This window comes from Stegodyphus dumicola, chromosome 12 (assembly GCF_044657685.1).
Source record: "Stegodyphus dumicola isolate Sdum_Otavi_A_Nest chromosome 12, ASM4465768v1".
Classification (NCBI taxonomy): Eukaryota; Metazoa; Arthropoda; class Arachnida; order Araneae; family Eresidae; genus Stegodyphus; species Stegodyphus dumicola.
Window position 1 is genome coordinate 5948924 of NC_140779.1, and position 26018 is coordinate 5974941.

Below are 26018 nucleotides of genomic sequence, written 5' to 3' on the forward strand. Positions count from 1 at the left end.
TGCAAGCAATGGCGCATTTCCATCAACGCTCAAAAATCACAACTTCTGTTAATCAACAAAAAACGCATAATGACTCCTGCTAGAAGAAAGCTTAAAATTTTCAATATTACTGTACCTGAAGTTAAGAAAGCTACTTACCTTGGTGTAGTCCTGAACAAGCAATTCAAATGGAAAGACCATATTATTAAGGTCAGAAACAAAGCTCACACGGTAATGAACAATCTTGCACCCCTGCTGGGTAATTACTCTAAATTGGACCTTTCTCGAAAAAGACATCTTTATACGGCCATTATCAGGCCAATTTTTTCCTACGCATCCCTTGCTTGGGCTATAATTACTACCAAAGATCTTTATAAATTGCAGGTACTACAAAACAAGTTTATGAGGCTTATCACAAACGCACATTTTTATGTCTCAAACTACACTCTTCACAGAGACCTTAAACTGGATACCGTTGAAAAATACCTCCATAAAATGAACAAAAACTTTTTCGACAAAGCCATGCAATGCGACTTTTTACGTCATTTTAAAGTTTTTGTTTGTCTACCTTTGAGAGATGATAGTTGCGTCAGACCTTACGCGGCCCATCTCACGCGTGACGATAATTTCACTACTTAGACCGCTTTCACGGATTTTCCTGTATATAGTGTAAATTTGTAGATATTGAATATATGTTACTAGTCTATCATTTGTATCTTTTATTTATGAGTTTTGTATTTGTATTGTATGTTATATCTTATGATATCTGATTTAGATAATAAAACTTTTCTCAGACTTATTCTCATGTCTTAACCACCCACTTATCATGTGACGCTGGTCACTTTCCTTTTCCCACTTCCGACGCTTCCTCAGAGCCCGTCCAGACTGTTCAACGTCTTGTGCCCTATTGCGATACTTAGAGCCGGCAACATCGCGTGCTTTACAGCCTGGCATAAGAGAATTTAAAAAAAAAAAAAAAAAAAAAAAGAACTCAAGGAGCTTTACGCCTATCGAACTTCATTCGATACAGTTCATCTCAACCTAGCGCTAAATTTTGAAATGTATGGATAAATCACTTACCAAAAGTCACAAAGAAGAGCAACCAGAAAATGCGTGGCTGAATCTCAGTGTGAAGAAATCACCAACATCGTCAGTCCAAACTCTGCAAATATTAGTTATACATATATTAGTTTCCACTTGCTACTTTAAATTAACTTAATTTGCATAGTTTCCACTTGCTACTTTAAATTAACTTAATTTGCATTTTGCTTAAAGTCATGATAAAAATAAAAAGTAACATAAAAATAACTGGTTATTTGCATTTTGCATTTAAGTCATGATAAAAATAAAAAATAACATAAAAATAACTGGTTATTTGCATTTTGCTTTTAAGTCATGATAAAAATGACTTTTAAGTCATGATAAAAATAAAAAGTAACATAAAAATAACTGGTTATTTGCATTTTGCTTTTAAGTCATGATAAAAATGACTTTTAAGTCATGATAAAAATAAAAAGTAACATAAAAATAACTGGTTATTTGCACTTTGCTTTTAAGTCATGATAAAAATGACTTTTAAGTCATGATAAAAGTAAAAAGTAACATAAAAATAACTGGTTATTTGCATTTTGCCAAAAGTCATGATAAAAGTAAAAAGTACAGAAAAAGTAACATAAAAATAACTGGTTAGTTATAAATAAAAAAATAGCTAGTTAATGGTTACACATGCACTGAAAACCCTGAGAACGAATTTATCTCCTAACATTTCTCGACAAAATGTCAGCTCCAATAATAATGTTGCATGCGTAGGGGTTCGTTACGAAACGAATGCACAAGTCCGACGGAAAATGAACAAAAAAATTTATTATTATCACAAAATGCTTAAATTCCCTCAGATATTCTTTCATTTTTACAATATCTCACAGTAGTTATCTTCTAACTACTCAAACGTTCAAAAGAACTTAAATCAAAACAGCTAGAGAAAGCTAATCCGCGAATTCGCTACAGTCAAAAAGAGCAGTTTTCTAAACAACAACAAACTAAGTAACTACTACGAACTGAGAGGTTTTCCTCCTTTTATAAGATTTTAAAATCGCGCGTGAGAATTTTCTAGTACTTTCTCGAAATCAAAAAGAGATATTTATTAAATGTTAAATGCACGCGCTCTTGTATTTTCAATTTTTCCGGCTTAGCTTTCTTTTAATATTCGTTACGCGCTGCACTGCGCGAGAAATAAAACCATTTAATTTATAATTGAACTAACATTAGCTTTTTAAATACCAAATTCGTAACAATAAAATATTTTTTAAGTTCACAAATTTTCAAACATTTAATAAAGAATATTCATAGTTCACAATGTACTTTTAATTATGATCTTTCCAATAAAAGCTTATTCAAAATGCAGTTTTTTTCAATAAATGCAATGTTCTCTTCCCAACGCATGAGTTCATTGACGTCACCTGGCTCACAGAAGTGGAAGAAACAGACACATTTAATTCCTCAAGCAAATAAATGCGTTGGAACAAACTAGTCAGTAACGTCACATACTCAAAGATGTTTGGTATGGAAGAGCAACCATTGCAGTGTAATAAGCTTGACCCAAACACCAGTAAGTGGCTGAGTGGTTAAGATCGTTGAATGCTAGTAGCTCGACCAGAGTTTGAACCCAGCCAAACAGGCTAATGGTTTGTATCTGAGGTTTTCCACATAAGCAACGTGAATACGAGTCATTTTTTCCTAGAAAGTCCTCGACGAAAGCGTCCTTTTCACATATCCCTAGTGTGATATGTAATAATAATGATAGTAATCCCTAGTGTGATTTTCAAATAACGCAACCTAACGTCAGCGGGCGAATTCGACTCTAACGTTACTGTTTGCATGCGTCCAAAAATTATCCTATAACTCCTTATAATTCTTCTGTTCTTTAAGAGAGAAAGAGAGGAAATTTGCCAGCGGTCAATCATCTCTCTCCGCTCTAACATTAAACATCCTGACAACATACCAAATAGAAACGTACAGTGTATCAAAAAAGTGATGGGACACTTGTGCTTTACAAAAAGAAACTGCAATAAAATTAATTTAAAACACATGTAAAATTTTTTTGTGGGTGTGTTTCATACTTAAATTTAGAAAAAATTATTACATAACATACATTTTCTCAAGATATTAAAATATTAATTTAATAAAAATACAATTGTTTAGAACGGAGCAGGAAATGGCTCACTTAAGTGATGGGACACTTACTTTTCCATCAAATATTTATCCAAAAATTTTACTTCTTAAAAGGTTTTGATATTTTGTTGGATTTCCTTTTACTTTTAAAACATGATTTAATCTTCTTGGGATGGATTCGACTAATTTTTTTGTGATTTCTGGAGTGATTTTACCCCATTCTTCTTGAAGCACCGATTTTAATTGTTGTTTTGAAGAAATGGTGTGTTCGCGAATTTTTGATTCCAATTCTTGCCAAATATTCTCTATGGGATTTAAGTCTGGAGATTGTGGTGGTGTTTTTATTATTTCAGGACAGTTATACAGCAGCCAGAGTCTAACGTTCAAAGCAGTGTGCTTGGGGTCATTGTCCTGGTAGAATTTAAAATCGTTATGAAGGTTCAATTTTCGTGCTGAAGATTTCAAATTTTGATTTAAAATTTCAATATACTTGTACCGATCCATTATACTGTCAATAAAAACAAGATTACCAACTCCAGCGGACGACATACACCCCCATACCATAACTCCTCCTCCACCATGTTTTACTGTTGGCACCAAGTTCTGTTTGCGAAATTCTTCCCTGGGTTTTCTCCACACCAAGATTCTACCGTCAGAACCAAATATATTAAATTTACTCTCATCAGCAAATATAACTTCATTCCAGTAATCAGAATTCTTATTTATGTTGGATTTTGCGAAAGCCAGTCTGAGTTTTCTACTCTTTTCACTTACGAAGAATGTTTTCCTGGCTGCTCTACCGTGATATCCAGTAGATCGAATTACTCTTCTAATAGTCTCAGAATTAACAATTACTCCATATAATGCTTGTAAATCAGCAGCAACTTTAGGAGCACTCATTCTTGGATTTTTTTTAAATATTTCGAACGATAATTCGCTTTATTCCATTGGATAGCTTTGATGGTCGGCCAGGTCTTCTTTTCTCCTGAATCATATGATTCTTTTTATATCGTTTAATGATATTGAAAACTGTTGAATGACTGAAGTTAACTGTTTCAGTAGTTTCTCTAATAGATTTTCCACGTTCAATATGCAAATTAATAACTAATTTTTGAATTCCAGACAAAGTTTCTTTTCGTTTAGCATTCATGGCTGCACAGAGCTAAAAAACACAAAAATTCCAAAACAAACTGGAGAGAAATACTGCAGACGATTTTATAAATTATTTTCAATTGCTTTTGAGTAAAAATAAATACCCCAAAAGATATTTTTATTGCTTACTTCAGACGATTTTTGTTGCATAGTACGTAGTGTCCCATCACTTAAGTGAGCCATTTTCTGCTCCGTTCTAAACAATTGTATTTTTATTAAATTAATATTTTAATATTTTGAGAAAATGTATGTTATGTAATAATTGTTACTAAATTGAAGTATGAAACACACCCACAAAAAGTTTTACATGTTTTTTAAATTTATTTTATTGCAGTTTCTTTTTGTAAAGCACAAGTGTCCCATCACTTTTTTGAGACACTGTATTAACGATCATAGGCTAAACAATGGAAGATTGACAAACCGAATGAAAAGAGAAGACAATTCGGAAATGCACATGGCCAGCTATTTTTGCCCAGTCAACAGTTTTTATTAATGAGAAAGAGAGCGAATGAGAAAAGAACAGAATTTCTGAGATTCTTTTGAGCATCTTACAGAAAAAGAATAGGAAAGAAAACATGAAAGAGGACAGAGTTAAGCAAATAGATTTGTAAATGAGAAAATGTATTTGCGGAAAAAAAAACCGCTTCATTTCAGTTGCAGCTATACACTGGAAAGGGAAAATTTTACGGCTGAATAAAGAATGCAGCGTTTGTTATTTACAACAGAATATTGTAAAAAAATATTGTTACGGATATGTTAAATAGTTAATGTTAGTAGAATTATAAATAAAATAGTTTTATTCCCTTTGCAGTGCAGCGTGGGACGAATATTAAAAGAAAGCTAAGCCGGAAAATTTAAAATACAAGATCTCGTGCATTTAACATTTAATAAATAAATATCTCTTTTTGATTTCGAGAAATTGCTAGAACAATCTCGCGTGATTTAAAATGCTTATAAAAATTTAGGAAAAACTCTCAGTTTAGTTAGTTGTAGTTGTTTTAAGTTTGTTTAGAAAAACTGCTCTTGCTGACTGCTGCGAATTCGCAGATTAGCTGTCTTTAGCTGTTCTGAATTAAGTTCTGTTGAACGTTTGGGTATTTAAAACATAACTACTATGAGATATTGTAATACTAAACGAATATCTGAAGAAAATTTAAGCATTTTATTTTATTTGTTGCGATAATAATAAATTTTTGTTCATTTTTCATCGGACTTGTGCATTCAATTCATAACGAACCCGTACGCACGCAACAATATAATTACAAAATTTCATATTTTCTGGAATAGTCTTAGCTTCATTTCAGTTTGAGTTCATATCTAATCCAGGTCAAAAATTATTTAATTTTTTATTTTATCTGCAATTAGCTATTAATTTGTTATTTTAATTTATAATATTTCTATCTCGAACTGAATAATACATTTGTAATATGTATTTAGATCCTTTTCAAATAACACACATAAGATATACACCCCGATTTGAAAGTTAGGTTTGGTTTATTTGGTAACGGAAAAGCATTCGATGGCTACCTGCCTAAGAGGAGGAATGCTTTCGGGGAGGACTTTCTAAGGGAAATTGTGTCGTATAAATGTTAGACAAGGGAAAACCACGAAAACGCACATGCAACTAGCCCGTTTGCAAGATTCAAACCCCGGACCACCAGTGTTCAGAGACTTACCCGTCGTCAGCTGGTGGCCCTGTTTCCAAATTCAAATTTTGCATTTATTTTGATTGATAAACTGAACCTTTGAATTAAAACAATTAATTAAACCAAACCTTCACCAGAATTATATGAATAAAATGAAATGTTTATTAACTTGCACAACAATTATCAAAATGGCATGAAAAATCACTTTTCAGATATACATGTGAAATACTGTTCAAACAATGAGGAATTTTAAATCTTGCGATCAACAAACTTTAGAGGTTACTCTTTTAGTTCATCTAAAAATGTTAAGACATTCAATAAAAAATCTACATATCTGGATAGACAATAAATGCACCAAATTAATTCCAAATCCCATTGCAAGCATACTTAAAATATAGAAAAAAACATATATAAAATTAAAACTCTGTGAAGCTGACTTACATTTTAAGACGTCATTTTTCATAACCTAGAGCAGGGGTCTCCATCTTTTTTTGTCCCCAAAGAGCACATTCTAGAATATCTGTTGGACGGCGGGTACCATTGACGTATTCAAGGGGAATTTATAGTTTGATAGTTAATAATACACTGGTGTGCAAAAATTAAGGACGAAGTCGAAAAATTAGCATATCAGCTGAACGAAGAGGCAGAGCGGACAGAAAGACCAATCAGGAGATTAAGTAAGGTGATGTACGGTAGCACATGCGCAGATATGCAGGTAGACGTAATGGGGGACTGTCTGAGTAGTATAAAACATGTTGTCGGTGTAAGATCAGTATTTCTGGCAAAGAGATTGCACGCCGTATAGCAGTTAAAATCACACCGAGTTACTGCCTCAGCGAGAAATGGCAAATAATCAATCTGTTAGACGACATCTGGATGCTTTTACCCGAGGTCGAATCATTGGGAAGTTGGAGGAAGGCCGCAGTGTGACAAGTGTGGCTGCAGAGTTCGGCATTGCTCACAGCATCGTTTCACGACTTTGGAGACAATTTCAAACTACAGGAACAGTTATCCGGGGGTTTAGTAGTGGTCGCCCACGAGGAACCACACCCGCAGATGACCGGTATATTGCCTTACAGGCCAGAAGAAACAGGCGGCAGACAGCGGGAGAAATCGCTAGACACAGGCGACTGGACGACCGATATCGCGTTTTACCGTGGCCAGAAGACTGCACGGTGGTGGTCTGTTTGCACGATACCCTGTACGGTGTGTACCTCTAACGCCTGCCCATCGGAAAAGGCGTTCTCTGTGGTGCCGGGAACACCGGAATTGGAGAGACAATGAATGGGGACGAGTACTCTTTACAGATCAGAGCAGATTCAGTCTGAGTAGCGATTCTCATCGCATACTCATCTGGAGAGAGCGGGAAGCCGCAATCATCCCTCGAACATCATTGAAAGGGACAGGTATGGAGGTGGCGGTGTTCTCGTTTGGGAAGGCATCATGCTTGGTAGTCGTACAGACCTTCACATCTTCGACGCAGGTTCAGTCAACGGGACCCGTTATTGTAACGAGATTCTTCTTCCATATGTGCGTCTTTTTAGAGGCGCTATGGGTCCGCAGTTCCTTTTCATGGACGACAATGCACCATGTCATCGCACAGTAGCTGCCGAACAGCTCTTAGAGAGTGAGGATATTGAACGTATGGATTGTCCGGCACGATCTCCGGATCTCAATCCCATCGAGCATGTATGGGATTTTCTAGGCAGACGCTTGGAAGCTCGTACCTAACCACCAGTAACGATTCCAGAGCTTCGATTGGCGCTGCAAGACGAATGGGCAGCAATGCCTCAACAACTCATTGACACCCTCATTCTCAGCATGGGCAGACGCTGTGAAACCTGCCTAGCAGTCAGGAGAGATCATATTAAATTAATTAAAGACCGGATGTTTCTTGCTGGACACACATCACAGGGATGCCTTCAGTCGCATTGCGCTCCATGCTACTTTTTCAATAAAGCTTCTTTTTATCCCTCTGATTTTTCTGTTAGTAAGTGTTGCTTACATTACTCATGTCCTTACGTATTGGGGATCATACGGTATTAAATGTGTTGATTTGGAAAGCTTTTGTGCAAAGTTATATTGAAAAAAACCGTCTCGTCCTTAATTTTTGCACACCAGTATATATGCACACAGAAAGAAAAAGAGAGCGGTCTCATTTTGTTTAGTGTTGGTATCTGTATTGGACGCTAATTTCTATTTCATTAAAAATGAGAAAACTTTCACATACAATTTTATTGAAAAGTAAAACATTTTCATTGTGATCGTACAGCGGCGGGCACACGTTAAACGACCGGCGGGCGCCGTGGAGCCCGTGGGCATAGGGTTAAGAAGCCTTGACCTAGAGCCTTCAAGAAATCTTCCGAAAAACAATGGAACCGCATTCGTATGCCATTCAAAACCTAATTTTACGTTGAGATTTCAACCACCATCAAACTGTCAACTTCCCTCTCTGAATTTAGAAGGGATATTACAAGATATTATTTTTCCACATGAGTAGGTCGAGAATCAGTCTAAGCTGAATACTAACCCTTGCTGAAAGCAACAAGTTCCACTTAACACTTTGTTGCATCATGTCCACTCAAAAGTTTAAATTTGTTTATTCTTCTGTAAATGCCTTAACAGATTCCATTCCTGTGTTTATTTATTTTATATTATTAGAACTTTCAACCGTCGATCACAGATGGCTGTATAGCATCACTAAGTAAAGCATTGCTATTTGAAAAATCGCTGCTACTTCTGTTTCCAAGTTAGTACAATTTCTCATTGTAAACATTATATAATATTGCTTACAATTTCTTATACTGCCATTTTTTATTCATAATGAGTAATTTTAGACATTTTATTTTAAATGTCAGTTTGAGAAAACTGTGGAGTGGGTAAATAAAGATCTGCCGAAAAGAATGAATTGAAACTCAAATGTACTGCTTATGAAGCCAAAGCACCACTGGAAATGTTTATATTTGGCAAGGAATTTCTAGAATATTTGACATTTGAATCCAATAGGTACAGGTTACAAAATCATAGCAAAATGAATTCAGTCACAATCGACGAAATGAAGGCATTTTGGGGGATCTGTATGTACATGTCAGCTGTAGATTTACCATTTAGAAGATGGTAATGATCACTGCAAACAAGGCAGGAAATGATTTCAAATGCAATGACCGTAAATGGTTGGGAAGAGATTTGTATGCGTGTTCGTATGTGCATGCTGTCCACTGAAGTGAACAAACTGTAGCAATTATTTAAAACGAAATTTGAATAAAATTATTTTTTAAAATTATTTCTAAGGTTATTTTAAGTAGAAAAAATACAAACATTTTCTTTTAACTTCTCTAGATTATTGTATGCAACAAAGGGTTAATTTCGGTCATATATCTGTATTATTCAGTTCAGACAGGCGGTCCTGTGAAGAGGAAAATGGGGTGCAGAATGCTGGTCTTGCATAAATATCACTCGTTGATTCTGCTATAAGCTGTTTATTTTGATGCAGAGATTCCAAGAGTAGATAAAAGCCCTTAGTGGACGTTTCCTGGCTTATTTATTCCGTATTTTGGGAAGAAGTTCGAACAAAATACCAATCTTCTTGACAAATTTATGGTTTTCTGGATGTCTTTTTTTTTGGTATTTTTGGCTATAGTTACAGTTTTCTAACAATGGATGCATAGAAGAGAGACAATTTGAATGTAAATATTTGACCATCTGGCATTTTCAGCTTGAGATACTCGATTTTGAGCTCTCTGTCTCAGAGGGGTATTTATATGATGTTGGAGAACTAACTACTCTTTCAAAGACAGTCTTATACAATGGTCTTCAAGCTATATGGACGTATGGTCCAAGCAACTCCTTTAAGTGTTCTGCGGGTTAAAATCAAAATTCGAACGAGTTTCTTAGTACCACGTGAATAGCAAAACTAGTTACCTAAAATAATTAAATAATATTTTTTACTTCCTTGAACGAAATAAAGGAAGTATTATAATCGTGAAAAATTTCGAGTATCATATTTCAACAAAAATATCCATTTCAACAAGCTCTCGAAACCTTTTGAAAGATGTTTTGGGCGACATCTGTACGTATGGACACAATAAAGGACGGTTTTTGGTAAAAAAAGGATTATAATTTATATTATTTTAAGGACTTAAATTTTTTTTTTATTTCCCTGAGCGAAATAAAGGAAGCATTGTACTAACGAAAAATTCCGGGTATCATATTTCAACGAAAATATTCATTTTGACTGCTATCGAATGCAATTTAACGATGCTTTTGCGTGATATCTGTACGTAAGGACAGAATAAAGGCTTTCTTTCCCCAAATGAATTACAAAACTGATTTAAAATGTACTCAAAAGAGATTTTTTTGTGCCTTCTGTGCGTACGTACGTATCTATATCGCATAATGCAATTAATGACTTAATTCACTATTCTGCCAAGTTTCAAATGTAAACAAATATGGTATAAAAATTAGGCTTAGCCGCACTTAAACAATTTTTAAATTGTTGATAATTCTACAACTATTGCATGCAGATTAACTAAGGGCAAAAACTTTAAACGGAAGATAAGATTAACATAATTCAATCATTTTTAAAGCAAAAAAAGGCACAATTTACCAACATATAAGTAGCAGGTTTAAAATATCAGTCTTACCAACATATAAGTATAAAACACTGAACTCACTGGGCCGACTAACAGTGTGGATATATATATATATTTACTTTTGATGTGGCCGACTACAACCAAAAAAGGAGGTGCACAACTACATCTTATAGCTGTTCTATATACAGAAAATCTCTTTTGAGACCATTTTAAATTACAAAACTGATTTAAAATGGACTCAAAAGAGATTTGTTTGTGCCTTCTGTGCGTACGTACGTATCTATATCGCATAACGCAATTAATGACTTAATTCACTATTCTGCACTTAAACAATTTTTAAATTGTTTATAATTTTACAACTATTGCATGCAGATTAACTAAGGGCAAAAACTTTAAACGGAAGATAAGATCAACATAATCATTTTTTAAAGCAAAAAAAAAAAAAAAAAAAAAAAAAAAAAAAGGACAATTTACCAACATATAAGTAGCAGGTTTAAAATATCAGTCATACCAACATATAAGATAAAACACTGAACTCACTGGGCCGACTAACAGTGTGGATATATATATATATTTGATGTGGCCGACTACAACCAAAAAAGGAGGTGCACAACTACATCTTATAGCTATTCTATATACAAAATTCCACGTTCTGAGGCTACTCCTTTTTAAGTCACGCGAGATATATACATACGTACGTACAGACATCACGAGAAAATATCTTCTGAATCCATTTTAAATCCTTTTTTGCAAACAGTTTTGGGAAGAGTCCTTTATTCTGTCCTTAAGCCCAAATGTGACGCCAAAACATCGTTAAATTGCATTCGAAAGCGGTCAAAATGGTTATTTCTTTTTAAATATGACACCCGAAAATTTTCACGGTTACAAAAAGAAGTAAGAAGTGTAACTTTATATATTAATAAACTTTACTGCATTTTAATTTCATTGCAATTTCAAAAAATGTTTTCACTTACCCTTTTTTCTACCAAAGAATCGAAATTTTGAGAGAAGCTTAATACGTAGAAAATCATCGAACAGTACTTGAAGACTAATTTTTGTAGAAAATACTTTTATTTTCACAATTCCTACGATGAACACGAAAACAAACGTAGTTATAAAAACACAACGTGTCTAGACCAAATCACAGACGATACTGAAAGAATTACAGCCGATGTCAAATGTTTCTGTTTTTTTTGTGCTACTTTGTAAAGCAGGTATTTTGACTGCGCGCTCAAGTAGTGACTTATAAGACAAATGATATGCTGTAGATGTTGACAAATTATAACTAAATTTTTCATTTCGAAAATTTCTAAAGTTTCAAATTCGAAAGTTCTAAAGTTCAAAATTTAGAAAAAATGTTTTCACTTACCCTTTTTTCTACCAAAGAATCGAACTTTTGAGAGGAGCTTAATACGTAGAAAATCATCGAACAACACTTGAAGACTAATTTTTGTAGAAAACACTTTTATTTTCAAAATTCCTACGATGAACACGAAAACAAACGTAGCTACAAAAACAGAACTTATCTAGACCAAATCACAGACGATACTGAAAGAATTACAGCGGATGTCAAATGTTTCTGTTTTTTAAACTGCACTAGTGTTGCCAATGTTAAAAACAAAAATGTCTATTCTTTCTGATTGTGTTGAGGCCATTTTCATAAACACATATGTTACACATAAAACATGGCAGCAGAAATACATTTTAACATTTTATCACCTGTAAAATGTAAGTCATGGAGGTGGGTAATGAAAATCATACATGAAAGTCAATAACTCAAATTGCTTTGAAATTTTTAAGTTTCCTTTCTGAGGATAATTCATTGTAATGTTTTACTTACAATATTGTTAAATAACGTTAATGTTGCTGCTATTAGAATGCAAGTTCGATGCTGTAGTAGATGCCACTTTCATTCAAATTTCAGTCTTTTGCTCTCCTATGCTTTCTATCAGTTATTAATTAGGTGATTAAAAGAACATGAGCTATTAAACTGGCCAATGCCAATGATTATAAATTCCGGAGTGCGTATGGTTCAAAACCATGTACCTCCACATCAGAAAAATATCTAAGTAGTGTGCAGAAATAGGAAAAATGCATAAATAAGTATCATGATGCACACTAGAGAGATCCACATTAGCTAGAGAAAATTTAGGGATAGGAAAAATCAAGCTTTGATTGTTTTGGAAGGTTTTTTGGTTTTAAACTTTTTTATATTTTTTAATTTTGAAATTGTTTTAGGTATTTTTATATTTTTATAACACATAACAAACTGGCTTTCATTGAAAAGGCAAAATATTGCTGTAATCTATACTATTAAAGTCTGTCTGTATGTCTGTTTGTTTGTTTTTGGCATTATCTTCTCCGGAACGGGGGGGGGTTGAATTTCGAGAGAGGTACCCCTAGATTCCAAAAATTTGTGGGAAGTTATTTCGACCATTACTATCTTCTTACGACTTTAATTAGCGGAGATATCAATTAAAAACTCTGAAAACACCAATTTTCGCCCTCGTTTTTCCAAATGGCAACAGTCTCGCACGCTGGAGATGAAAATCTGTTATATTTCGAGAAGTGTTGCCACTGCTCGTTTTGAAATCGTAGAGTTTGTAAAAGTTCCGAAGTTTTACAAAATACGAGATAAAAATAGCATTGCCAAACATTAAATATATTATTCATCGATTCCAAAAATTCGTAGGAAGCCATTTCGACTGTTCCCATCTTCGCACGACTTTAATCCGCAGAGATATTAATTTAAAACACTCATTTTCTCCCTCATCTCAGTGACAATAGTCTCGCCCGTTGGAGATAAAAATGCTTTATTTAGGAAAGTATTCCTACTGCTAGCTTTCAAATTGTGGAGTTTGTTAATCAAAAATTTGTAAGTTTTACAAAATATGAAATAAGAATAACATTGCAAACATTAAACAAGTAGTTCTTATTTATACTTATATTTCTTTATCCTGAATGGCAACGAGTTTTAATTTTCATGATTTCTTTGGTTTTCGAACGTAGTTTTAGTAGCGGCTCATTTGGATAGCTGAAAAAAAAAAAAAAAAAAAAAAAAAAAAATCAAATCTGATGTGTACACCACATCACTTCTTTGTACGGAATATTAAATTATACGCATTTTTATTGCATTTCATTTAAACTTATTGGATTGAATTAAGTCTACTTCGCCAACAGCGCATAAACCACAATAGAATAAATGCATTCTTTAAAATTCACTCTAGTACTTGTTTACCATAGCGACACTCTGGCGCTAGGTTCACTTAACAGTATTATATTTCGTTCATATTATAACTCAGAATGCACAAAATTTATATCATTTAAAGAATTATCTAATCGTTGCCACATGTTCTATTCAAATACTATAATAAAGCTAGAACGATGTATAAAAGAAATTAAGCAAACAAAACAAAAAAGAAACAGTTTTTCACAGACGATTGAGTACTTCTCATTCAATTAATTCAGTTCTCATTTCGCGAGAAGGCAAAAATACATAAAAACTCAAAATATCTGTATTAAAAATTAAGAAGTAAATCTTAAACACTTATTTCCTCGAAACAATTCCAGAAAGGATTAAGCACGATTTAATTGGCAATAAATAAATGAAGGCGTTATCTTTGTTGTTGCGAAGCTAAGTTTTTCTAGATTGGCAACAAATCGACTAGTCTGCTGTTTCAAATGTAAACAATCAATGGCCGCCACCAAAAAAAAAAAAAAAAAGCTTAGCGGCACTTGAACAACTTTAAAATTGTCAATAATTCTAAAAATATTGCATACAGATTTCCTAAAAACACAAAATCCTTAACCGGAAGATAAAAACAACATAATTTAATCACTTTAAAGCAAAAAATGTACAATTTACAAACATATACGAGTAAAGAAACTGAGATCATTGAGCGGGGTAACAGAGTGGATATATATATAAATATATTTATATACGTTTGGTGCGGCCTATTACAACCAAAATGCGAGGTGCACATCTACATGTTATAGCAATCCTATATACAAAATTTCAACGTTCTGAGGCTACTCGTTTTTGAGTTATGCGAGATACGTACGTACATACGTTCGTACAGACGCCACGAAAAATTCTCTTCAGAATTGATTTTAAAGCAATTTTATAATTTTTTTTGAGGAAAAAAAGTCTTTTATTCTATCCTTACGTACAGATATCAAGCAAAATTGCATTCGATAGCTGTCAAAATGGATATTTTCGTTGAAATATGCTGCCTGAAACTTTTCGCGATTACAATACTTCCTTTTTACTTCGTACAAGGAAGTAAAAAGCAATAAACTTAGCCATTTGTTTGTAATGTTTGCTGTTCCTAATCATAATTTAGTTTGAACATTAATAGCCTAGGCCACACATTAATGCCAGCATTTTAAATAAATAGCTGCGGTTGGCAACTGTTTTGTTTCAGGTTAGTATAACTGTCACGATATATTGTTCCACGTTAATTCTTTTATTAATATTGAGAAAATGTTATATTACGTTAAATTTAAATCATGCCGTCATACGTATTAACCTGAAGTATTAAAAGTTTTTGCTTCCTGGTTCGGCAATGAAAACATTATTTACGAATTGGTTGTTGCTTGGAAAGAATGAACTAATTCCTTTCAAATTCAAATGTTTTCACACATTGACTTTTCAGGGGTACACAGAACTTACAAATGCGTTGACTGTAGCTCGCTCATCTTCAGTTTGCTTTCAATTCCTTCAGAATTGAAATTACATCCAGAAATTTCGAATTTTAACCACATCATTTTCAACAATACGTGTCTTCTACGTGCCAAATCAATCATAAAAAAATGCACTCGCTGTAATAAAAGGCGTAATTTTGACTCTCAGATAAAAATCATAGCTACCAATAAATAATCAGAGTTACGGATACAGTAGGCTCACTTTTGATTCAATTCAACTGTTACAGAGCTTGCTTTAATAGTCTTTTAAGACTTACCGATGTAGTCATAATTTGTAGAACCGCTTTGGAATCCATTAGGCTTTTACACAGCATGGTTAAATTTTTTCAATATGAATTTGAAATTTTTTATTCGTAATCTAAATATGACTTTATACGTAGGTTGGGGCAAAAGTCCTGGCAACTATTTTTACTTCCTTGTACGAAGTAAAAAGGAAGTATTGTAATCGCGAAAAGTTTCAGGCAGCATATTTCAACGAAAATATCCATTTTGACCGCTATCGAATGCAATTTAACGATGTTCTTCCGTGATATCTGTACGTAAGGACAGAATAAAAGACTCTTTTCCACCAAAAAAATTATAAAACTGCTTTAAAATAAATTCTGAAGAGAATTTTTCGTGGCGTCTGTACGAACATACGTACGTACGTATCTCGCATAACTCAAAAACGATTAGCCTCAGAACGTTGAAATTTTGTATATAGGACTGCTATAACATGTAGATGTGCACCTCGTATTTTGGTTGCAATCGGCCGCACCAAACGTATATAAATATATTTATATATATACTATCCACTCTGTTACCCGGCTCAGTGATCTCAGTTTCTTTACTCTTATATGTTTGTAAATTGTACATTTTTTGCTTTAAAAATCATTGAATTATGTTGTTTTTATCTTCCGATTAAGGATTTTATGCCTTTAGTAAATCTGTGTGCAATATTTTTAGAATTATCAGCAATTTTAAAGTTGTTTAATTGCCGCTAAGACTTTTTTTTTAATGGCGGCCATTGATGTTTATATTTGAAACAGGAGACTAGTGGATTTGTTGCCAATCTAGAGAAACTTAGCTTCCCAACAACAAAGATAACGCCTTCATTTATTATTGCCAATTAAATCATGCTTAATTCTTTCTGGAATTTTTTCGGGGAAATAAGCGTTTGAGATTTACTTCGTAATTTTTAATATAGATATGAGTTTTTATGTATTTTTGCCTTCTTGCGAAGTGAGAACTGAATTAATTGAATGAGAAATACTCAATCGTCTGTGAAAAACTGTTTCTTTTTTGTTTTGTTGGCTTAATTTCTTTTATACATCATTCTAGCTTTATTATAGTATTTGAATAGAACATGTTGCAACGATTATATCATTCTATTCTTTAAATAATATAAAATTTGTGCATTATGAGTTATAATATGAACGAAATATATACGTTAACTGTTATATAATTATTGGATTATATAACAGTTAACTTAGTTTCCGTTATATAATTATTATATAAGTTAACTTTCATATAATTATTAATACTGTTAAGTGAATCTAGCGCCAGAGTGTCGCTATGGTAAACAAATACTAAAGTGAATTTTAAAGAATGCATTTATTCTATTCTGGTTTATGCGCTGTCAGCGAAGTAGATTTAATTCAATCCAATAAGTTTAAATGAAATGCAAGAAAAAATGCGTAGAATTTAATATTCCAATACAAGGAAGTCCTGTGGTGTACACATCAGATTTTTTTTCTTGAAGATACCAGTCCAGTTAGAAAATGTGACATATACAGATGAAAAGACAAGGTCTTAACTACCTGTGTGGACAATGAATAGCACTAAAATCTCGTAACACACGAATTTATTACGGTAGTATACAGGGCAATATTGCCTTCACCGTGCAAAAGAATTATAACGCAATACACATAAAGTTGACATGAGTCCCTGTAGTACCGTTCGGTCACTGTTCTGCCATGAGGAACAAAGTGGCAAACAATTACACCCCTGACGTCATACGCGACGATCACCATCAATTTGACTGGGAAAGGATTCTGACAGACATTCTGCTGCCTTGGTGATCCAGGATGTCGCCACTCCGCGGACTGACATTTCAGTTCTGATTTGTATGTCTTGGCCCAAAATTCATCGATGGCGATTATTCGTGAAAAGAATAGATCGCCGTCCTGTTGCCAGAGTGCAAAGTGGTCGGAGCATATTGCATAGCACACCCACCCATGAACTTCCGTCAGTGCATGCGGTACCTACCGCGAAGCGATTTTGCGTAGCTGTAGCTCATTACGCAATATCCTGTGGACGGTGCGTTACTCGATGCCACTTTCTCTCTCTAACTCCAATAACGTCCATCGTCTGTCTTCATTAATGAGATGCTCGATGACGGCACACTCACCGGTCGTCCCGAACGTTGTTCATCACTGGTTGACACACGTCCTTGCTGAAACTCTCTTACCCACTGTGCTACTGTACGATATGGTAGGGCATTATTCCCAAGGGCTTCTACTAATTCACTGTGACATTTCATCGCATTTCTCCCTCGAAGAACGGCTATTTTGATGTAAGCGCGCTGCTCAACATTAGTTATTTCCATCTCGCACGACACTCACCAACTGAACTGATTTCAGAGCCCTAAAGTGAATGAACGGATTGTTGGATAGTAGCATTTTACTCTCTGGCCATCATATTCGCTAAAGTTACGTGGACAAAAATGGCGACAAAAATTTCGGCTCGGGATCTTCGTTCCCCACCCGCTTTTTTTCATTGGACTTCACCAGGCGGCAAACATCAAAAAGATCTGGTTGGGATTTGAGATTGTAGTCTCGCTACCACACAGCCAGCTATCACAGAGCCATCTGTTGTTCTGCATACACACTATGCCTGCAGAACTTCCACATGACACATATATGTTTTATGATCCGTTCACATATCCACAAGAAAAAAATAGTTGCCATGACTTTTGCCCCAACCCTCGTATTTAAAGCTAATGTACAATATTTTTAATAAATAAATAAATTCTCTCTTACAATTCCCTTTTAGTTAAAAAAATGATATATTACAAATATTATTCTGTTCACTTTCGTTATGTTTCAGTTCTTAAAAAAATGTAATTTTTTCCTCTTCTCAATTTTCTCTCAAGACACCACAACTATTCTGCACTCGTAAAAAGCTCAGATTTTGCAGTTTATTCTCGAAATTCCTCAGAGATTCTAAATCGAGCAGCGGTCACGCGATATTCCTGTGAGGGCAATGTCATCTCCTGGAAATACATTTGGCCTCTTCTCGACCCCGCCCTTTACGCGAAATCACATCTGTAGTAATTCCTTTTATGTCTCATTTGAATAGGGCGAAGAGAGGAGGGGAAATGTTAGTGATTTTACTCTTGGGATTCATCGTCCACTGAATTATAAGTGAATACATTCTATAATTTATAATAGGTTCAGAATATTTTAGATATAAAATATAAGTGAACCTATTTTAAAAAATATATAATAATATATATAATGAATATACTCTATTATAAAGAGTATATTTCATTGCACTGTGGTGAGCATAAAGTCTTAAATTATAAAGAGTAATTCAATTTTAATGATACACAATTAAAACTTAAGCTAAAAGCAGTTAATTATTTACTTAAAGATACAAAATTTCTCCGTGAAGCCTTCGTAGCTGGTTTTTGGCTTATTTGGAATACCGAAAAGCACTCGAGGGTTATCTGTCTAAGAGAAATGATGCTTTCGTGGAGGACTTTCTAAGGAAATGGCTCGAATTTACATGGTAACGCCCATGCAACCTGCCCGTTGGCGAGATTCGAAACTCAGACCGAACTACCAGTGTTCAGAGACTTTACCGCTCGGCCGTTGACGGGCCCAAGCTTTCATAGCTTCAGATTCATACTTCAGTTGTAATCATTAAAGTAATTTTATGTACAATAAATGCAAGAATTATAAAACGAATTTATAACAGATTTTGAAATCAGGGGAATGCTAAGCAAGTGAATTTAAATTGCAGAATTTTTCTTGATACAGTAAGACCCCGCTTAACGCTGTTTCGTTTAGCGCTGTTTCGGTTTAGCGCTCTTTTATTTCAACCCGGGGATTCTCCGAAATTGTGCGCAGCGCTAGGTTTCCAAATAACATATCCGAAACAGTGTAGTTGTGTTTCTTGCTTTTTAATCATTTGAAACAACATTTGTTGACATTATTGTAAGTTTAAATTTGATATATAATACTATAACGATTAATAATACAGTGACAAATATTATGTATGATCTTTAGTTTTTATCATGGGTGATAATACGAGTAAAACACAAGAAAAGAAAGCAACCAGAAAAAGGCATTTCACTGGAAACTCAAATGCAAGCGATTAGAAGATCAGATTCCGGTGAACGTCAATCTCAAATTAGCGCTGCATTGATTTTGGCAACTTCAACAATAAGGACAATTCTTAAGAATAAAGAAAAAATACTGTCATGGGCAACTGCAACTACGTTAACAAGCTCTGCAACTAGAATTACCCGTTCTAGAAATAACATTATAGAGGAAATGGAAAAACGACTGTCTATATGGATTGACGACGAAATTGAACGCAATATGCCATTAAGCCAATCTATCATAATGCCTTCTTGACAAAAAGGCAGAAAATTGGAAACCCAGAATAGAATGAATGATCTGACTGAAAATTTTATTTTGTTTTTAAAAGTATACGCGTTTATATTGTTTTTATTTTTGTAAGAAATAAATGTTTGATTTTATTTTTATTAAAAAAAACATTATTAAATTTAATGCCTAACCATTTTTTATCCGTCTTCCCCTAACCCCATTATTTACATGTTAAGATAGCCTCGCTTAGCGCTGTTTCGCATTACGCTCTACTTCGATGGAACGTATCCCCCGCGTTAAGCGGGGTCTTACTGTAATACACTTGTGCATAACAAAGCATAAATCCTAGTATGGTTTTGCAATTGCTGGATACTGTTACGATTTGGCCATAGGAAGGAACTGACGCCAGTGTGACGGAGCTCATATTTTACGTGTGTTTAGACATTGAAGTACATCAAATACTTCTACACTTTAGCGCCTAATCACACGTAACACAAATAAACATACAATTCTATTTGAGTGCACAGTCGTTGTGAAAAAAAAAAAAAAAAAAAAAAAAAAAAAAACTCATCCGAGGGGAAAAAAAACTCGAGCAATATACTTCCCGTCAATCAAACTAAAAATTTCATATTATTAACATCGCAGAATTTAATTTTTCTTTTTATGTTACTGGAACACGATCATGAAGTTTAAAGTGTTATTATTAGCACAGATAAAAAAAATTTAACTGTTACCAAATACATGCATTTAACTCGATAGTAATTAAAATTCAGACTCTGTAACAAGTAACTCTGTAACATTCAGACAGTAAAAAAAATATCTTATTCTGATAACATTTGTTTACAGAATGCTACTGTTAAATTTCTTAGAAGTTTTTTTTTTCTCCCTTAAAAGGAAATTTAAATTCTTAAAATCTCATTTTTATTTCCTTGTACGAAATAAAGGAAGTATTCTAATCGCGAAAATTTTCGGGTGACATATTTCAACGAAAACATCCATTTTGATCGCTATCGAATGCAATTTAACGATGTTTTGGTGTGACATCTGTACGTAAGGACAGATCCAAAACAGGTTGCAAAAAGGATTTAAAATGGATTTAGAACGGATTTTTTTTGTGCCTTCTGTGCGTATGTACCTATCTATATCGCATAACTCAATTGTTGACTTAATTCAATATTCTGCCAAGTTTCAAATGCAAACAAATATGGCTGCTATGGTATAAAAATTAGGCTTAGGCGCACTTAAACAACTTTTAAATTGTTGAATAATTCTACAACTATTGCATGCAGATTAACTAAGGGCAAAAACTTTAACCGGGAGATAAGATCAACATAATTCAATCATTTTTAAAGCAAAAAAATGCGCAATTTACCAACATATAAGTATAAAACACTGAACTCATTGGGCCGACTAACAGTGTGGATTTATATACTTTTGATGTGGCCGACTACAACCAAAAAAAGGAGGTACACAACTACATCTTATAGCTGTTCTATATACAAAATTCAACGTGCCTCTACGTACTAATTGATGCCTCTACGTACGTACGTATGTATGTATGAATGTATCTGGCATAACTCAAAAACGAGTAGCCTCAGAACGTTGAAATTTTGTACATAGGACTGCTATAACATGTAGTTGTGCATATCCGTTTTTGTTTGGAATCTACCTCAGCAATAGTTATATAAATACGCATGTCATAATTTTCCGAACCACATTTGCGATGACTAAATGGTAGCGCGAGAAGAAGTTAATACCAAAACAGATTTAGCCAATTAACATCTTTATTTGCAGATTTCCAGGCACACTGTAATAATTACTTGTAGACAATATACACTTTAATCATGGCAATCACGATAATTTCTTATATGCACAGGTAAAAAGTACGACGTCATCTTAGGCAAATAAGCAGCAGCATGGAAAAGTAGTGTGTTGCTAGCAGGAAAGCGTAAGCGAAAGAGAACGCAGCAGTTCAAAGGAAGAAGGGAGGAAGTTGATAGTTTTAGTTCGAGTTATAGAAAGTTTTGGTTTACAATTATCTGATTGTCGCAGAAGGTGTCTGCATTGGGGACTCGTACACCTTAAAACCCATAAGATCTTCTAATATGTGACTGTTGCAAGAATTATAACTTATTTATTTTAAAAGCAATTACTTCCAACTTTTTACAGCTGACTACATAATATAGCTGCTTTCTTAAATAGTGATCAGAAAGTTTGTGTTGCCACAAATATTTTTATAATTTAATCCGCTTTTTGACAAAAACTTTCGTCATGTTTCCACCTTGCGCGCACAGTTTAAAACATTCTGTTGCATAATGTAATTCCATATTTAATATATAGTTTTATGACATTTGTAAACTACTGTGAACCAAAAATTCTAAGAGTTTCATGTTAAATTTTTATTTTATTTGGAGTCGAGTTTATAAAATGTATTTTATTAAAAAAAATCTGTAATGTTTTCGCGCATAAAATTTTTTAATATTAAAATATTCATCAGATTTTAGGTTCAGTTAAAAAATAGGGCTCATATAAAGAATTCCATCAAATTTCAAGTATGTACCATTAGCCATTTTTAAAATATCATGCGCGCAAGGTGGAAACGAGACGAAAACTTTTTTTAACAGAATGCGGATTAAATTACAAAAATATCTGTGGCAACACAAACTTGTTACTAGTTACTAGTTTCCGAAGTAGCTATTTTATGCAGTCAGCTGTAAAAAGTTCGAAGTAATTGATTTTAAAATAAATAAAATATCCCAATTCTTGCAACAGTCACATATTCGAAGAGTGTCAAGGGGTTTAAGGTGTATGAGCCCCCTTAAAACGTTACGTTATAGAGACATTAGGTATTTTTGAAGCAGGAGTGATGAAAAATGAGCAATGCCCTTGCCGGGAATCGAACCACGGCCCTCTGGAATATGCGCCCAGCGAGCAGACCGCTACACTACGAAGCCATGCTAAGAAGGTGGGAATAATACCTTATATATTTCCCCTTTTAAAGGGCGACTTCGGTTTTTAGGGGACCAAATCGCCAAACCCTGGGTGTGGAGAACCATCATCCAACACCCTTTTTTAGTTCGGGCGCCACTGTACAGACATTAGGTTTTTTTTTTTTTGGAAGCAGATCTGAAAAACGAGCAACGCTCTCGCCGGGAATCGAACCACAGAGCTCTGGAATACGCACCCAGCGTGCTGACCACTACACTACTAAGGCATGCTAAGAAGGCGGGAGAAATACCTTATAGCGTAGCATGGAAAGATCTCGAATTTGGGAGAACAGATGAATTTAGGGGGGGGGAGAGCACCAAATTTAGAATGTTATTTTTGAGGTCGCCAATTATTTTTTTAAAGCAGCCATCGTGTTTTGTTGTATCTTACATATTCTTGAGTTCAATTTTTTTATATTCTTACATGTTGGTAAATTGTGAATTTTTTGCTTTAAAAATAATTGAATTATGTTGGTCCTATCTTCAGGTTAAGGTTTTTATGCCTTAACCGGTAATCTGCATGCAGTAATTGCAGAATTATCAACAATTTAAAAATTGTTCAAGTGCAGCCAAGCCTAATTATTATTATTATTATTTTTAACCATAGCAACCATGTTTGTTTACATTTGAAACTTAGCAAAATAGTGATTTAAGTAAGTTTTTGTACCTTCAATGTCTCGACCAAAAATAAACTTTCAATCCTGTGCACCGAAAAATGTGCGTTCTTGCCCTCTGGCCGAATTGCTTGCTTTTGCGTAGAAACTAATTTTAACTGTAAAAATTTTTTTAATTTTTTTTTTTTTTTACTGTATTTGGTGTTTTATGTTTTTCTATATTTTTCTATTTTTAATAAAGATATTTTGAGGTCTTATGCATTTTTGCCTTGCCGCGAAGTGAGAAATGAATTAATTGACTGAGAAATATAATCTCTAATGAATTGCGAAGTAATAAGTTTAAATGAAATGCAGCAGAAAATGAGTATAATTTAATATTCCGTACAAGGAAATCGTGTGGTGTTCGCTTCAGATTTTTTTTCTTTTTATATTACTGGAATACGATCTTGAAAGGATAAGTGCTATTATCGCTGCCGCTAAAAATAAATTTAATTCTTACCAAATACGTGCATTTAACTCAATAAAAATTAAAATCCAGACTAAATATCTTATTTCTGATGACGTTTGTTCAAGAAAGCTGCAGTTAAATTTCGTAAAAGTTATTTTCACTAAAGGGAAATTCAAATTCTTAAAAGCTTATGTTTTAATACTATACTTGTAGGCAAATATCAAAGGATACATACTTTTTAAATCAACAGATTCAGAGTTGTGCTCCGGAAATATTGGAGCTCTAGGCTATCCTTCCAGGCCGCACAGGCGGGAAAGTGTTGCATGACTCTAATGCTGTACCAAAGAGCCCGAGTTCGGATCCCAGAGAAGGCATGGATGTAAATTGTCTGTCCCTTCATAGACAACGATGGCTCACTTGCTAGGTGCCACCATAGTAATGCGACCATCGCTTCCGGGCTTAGTAGTGGCCAACGCCTAAAATGGCTAGTGCCCGCCATTAATGGGAGGAACTACTTTTCTAAGCATTCCGCAAGAAAACTGGAAGGAATTTTCAAATATTAGACTGGACATAAAACGATTTAAAACGGTTAAGTAAGAAATATTTCTGTATCTATATTAATATACAGTAATTATTAGTGTATAAGAAGGCCAGGAAATGCACATTTCACTCTTTTTTAGTCCAAAGGGATTTGAATCCCGAAGGACTATTAGTTTCGTTTTGGCATTTTGCGTCGGACTCATAAATGTCGGTTCACTTTTCAAACTGTTGCCACAAAATGTTAGAGTCCTGCATTATATTTGAAGAAATTAAATAATGAAAAATCTGCATAAATGTATGTATATTTCTCGTATTGTGATAAAACAACGGTACATAGAGTCATCGAATTTTGAATAACGTAATCCTCCAACGAATATGAGCATGTGGAAGACCAAATTTGAAATTTGAAATTTGTTTTATGATCGATTTCCTATTTTTTAAAACTTTGACGAATTTTTGATTAACAAACTCAAGGATTTCAAAGCGAGCAATGGCAACGTTGTGCAGAAAAAACATTTTTATCTCCAGCGCGTGAGTCTCTGTATCGGAAATTCTAAAGATATGCTCGTTTTAAAACTATTTTGCGATATTGCTGTTGCACTGGATCTTATGGTTTAAGTGCGAGGAACATGATATTTAATAAAGAAAGGTAACACACAAAATGTTAAAAAACGCCCCTTTGGACGTAATTTAAAATCTGAAACATTTCAGATTTTTTTTTTTTTTTTTTTACTTTTGAGGTTTTTTAACTTTGATTATGGATTTAACTTTGATTATGGTTTTTTAAATTTTGATTATGGATTTTAAAAAAACCTAGTTTTATATCCACGTGAACAAAGTATGTCATAAATAAGGTAAATTTAGGTTTTGAAATATTTTTGACAATTGGTTTTCCAGCCAAACCCTGGGACATATATGTCCAAGCCATAGTTAATGGTGGGATACATGTGTCTGACACGTAGCGATCGACTTACTATAAGCACAGCTATTATCCTAGAAAACTTTATTATAGAAAATAGATTTTACATCGTATGGTACAGTGTAAAGCATTTTTTGCATAAACCAACATTACAAATTGAGCAACTCAGATTTGCTCTTTTCTCTATGTACATATGAGTACAACGAGCACGGCGGCGTCTCGATTTTCCAGCTATTAGGAAATGATCCCCCAAAATTCAGAAGATTCCAAGTACTTTTTAATCCAGCAGTCATTTTTAAACTTTTAGTGGGACATAGATGTTTCGTTAGCATATTTCACAAGTGCACATCTGTTTAGCCACCGAGATGTGTCCCGTTAATAATCAAAGGGTAGGTGAAGAAGCACGGCGGCGTCTTGATTTTCCAGCTATTGGGGGATGATCCCCCCCATTCAGGAGATTCCAAGTACTTTTTAATCCAGCAGTCATTTTTAAACTTTTAGTGGCACATATATGTTTTGTTAATAGTCAATATGCCAGTACTTTTAATACTGTAATAAACGGAAGAAATTCATTTGATCGTTTGGTAGAATTTAAACATAGCCAGAAAAATATTTTGAACAGTTACCGTTTTGACGTTTTTAATCCAAAGGAGCAATCTGCCCGGAACGAC

General features: G+C 34.0%; 1 protein-coding gene and 1 long non-coding RNA gene across 2 annotated transcripts in view; one reads left to right on the forward strand and one right to left on the reverse strand.

The window, feature by feature from the left end:
* Positions 1-26018, forward strand: part of LOC118197442 (uncharacterized) — a 576327-nt gene that overhangs the window by 490867 nt on the left and 59442 nt on the right. The window lies entirely within an intron of this gene.
* The window catches only part of LOC118189796 (uncharacterized), an 85900-nt gene continuing 60171 nt past the window's right edge, over positions 290-26018 (reverse strand). The window contains exons 2-3 of the long non-coding RNA XR_004758314.2: positions 24124-24427; positions 290-1141 (exon numbers count right to left, since the gene is read on the reverse strand). This is a non-coding gene — a long non-coding RNA (uncharacterized LOC118189796). The remainder of the gene's footprint in view (positions 1142-24123; positions 24428-26018) is intronic.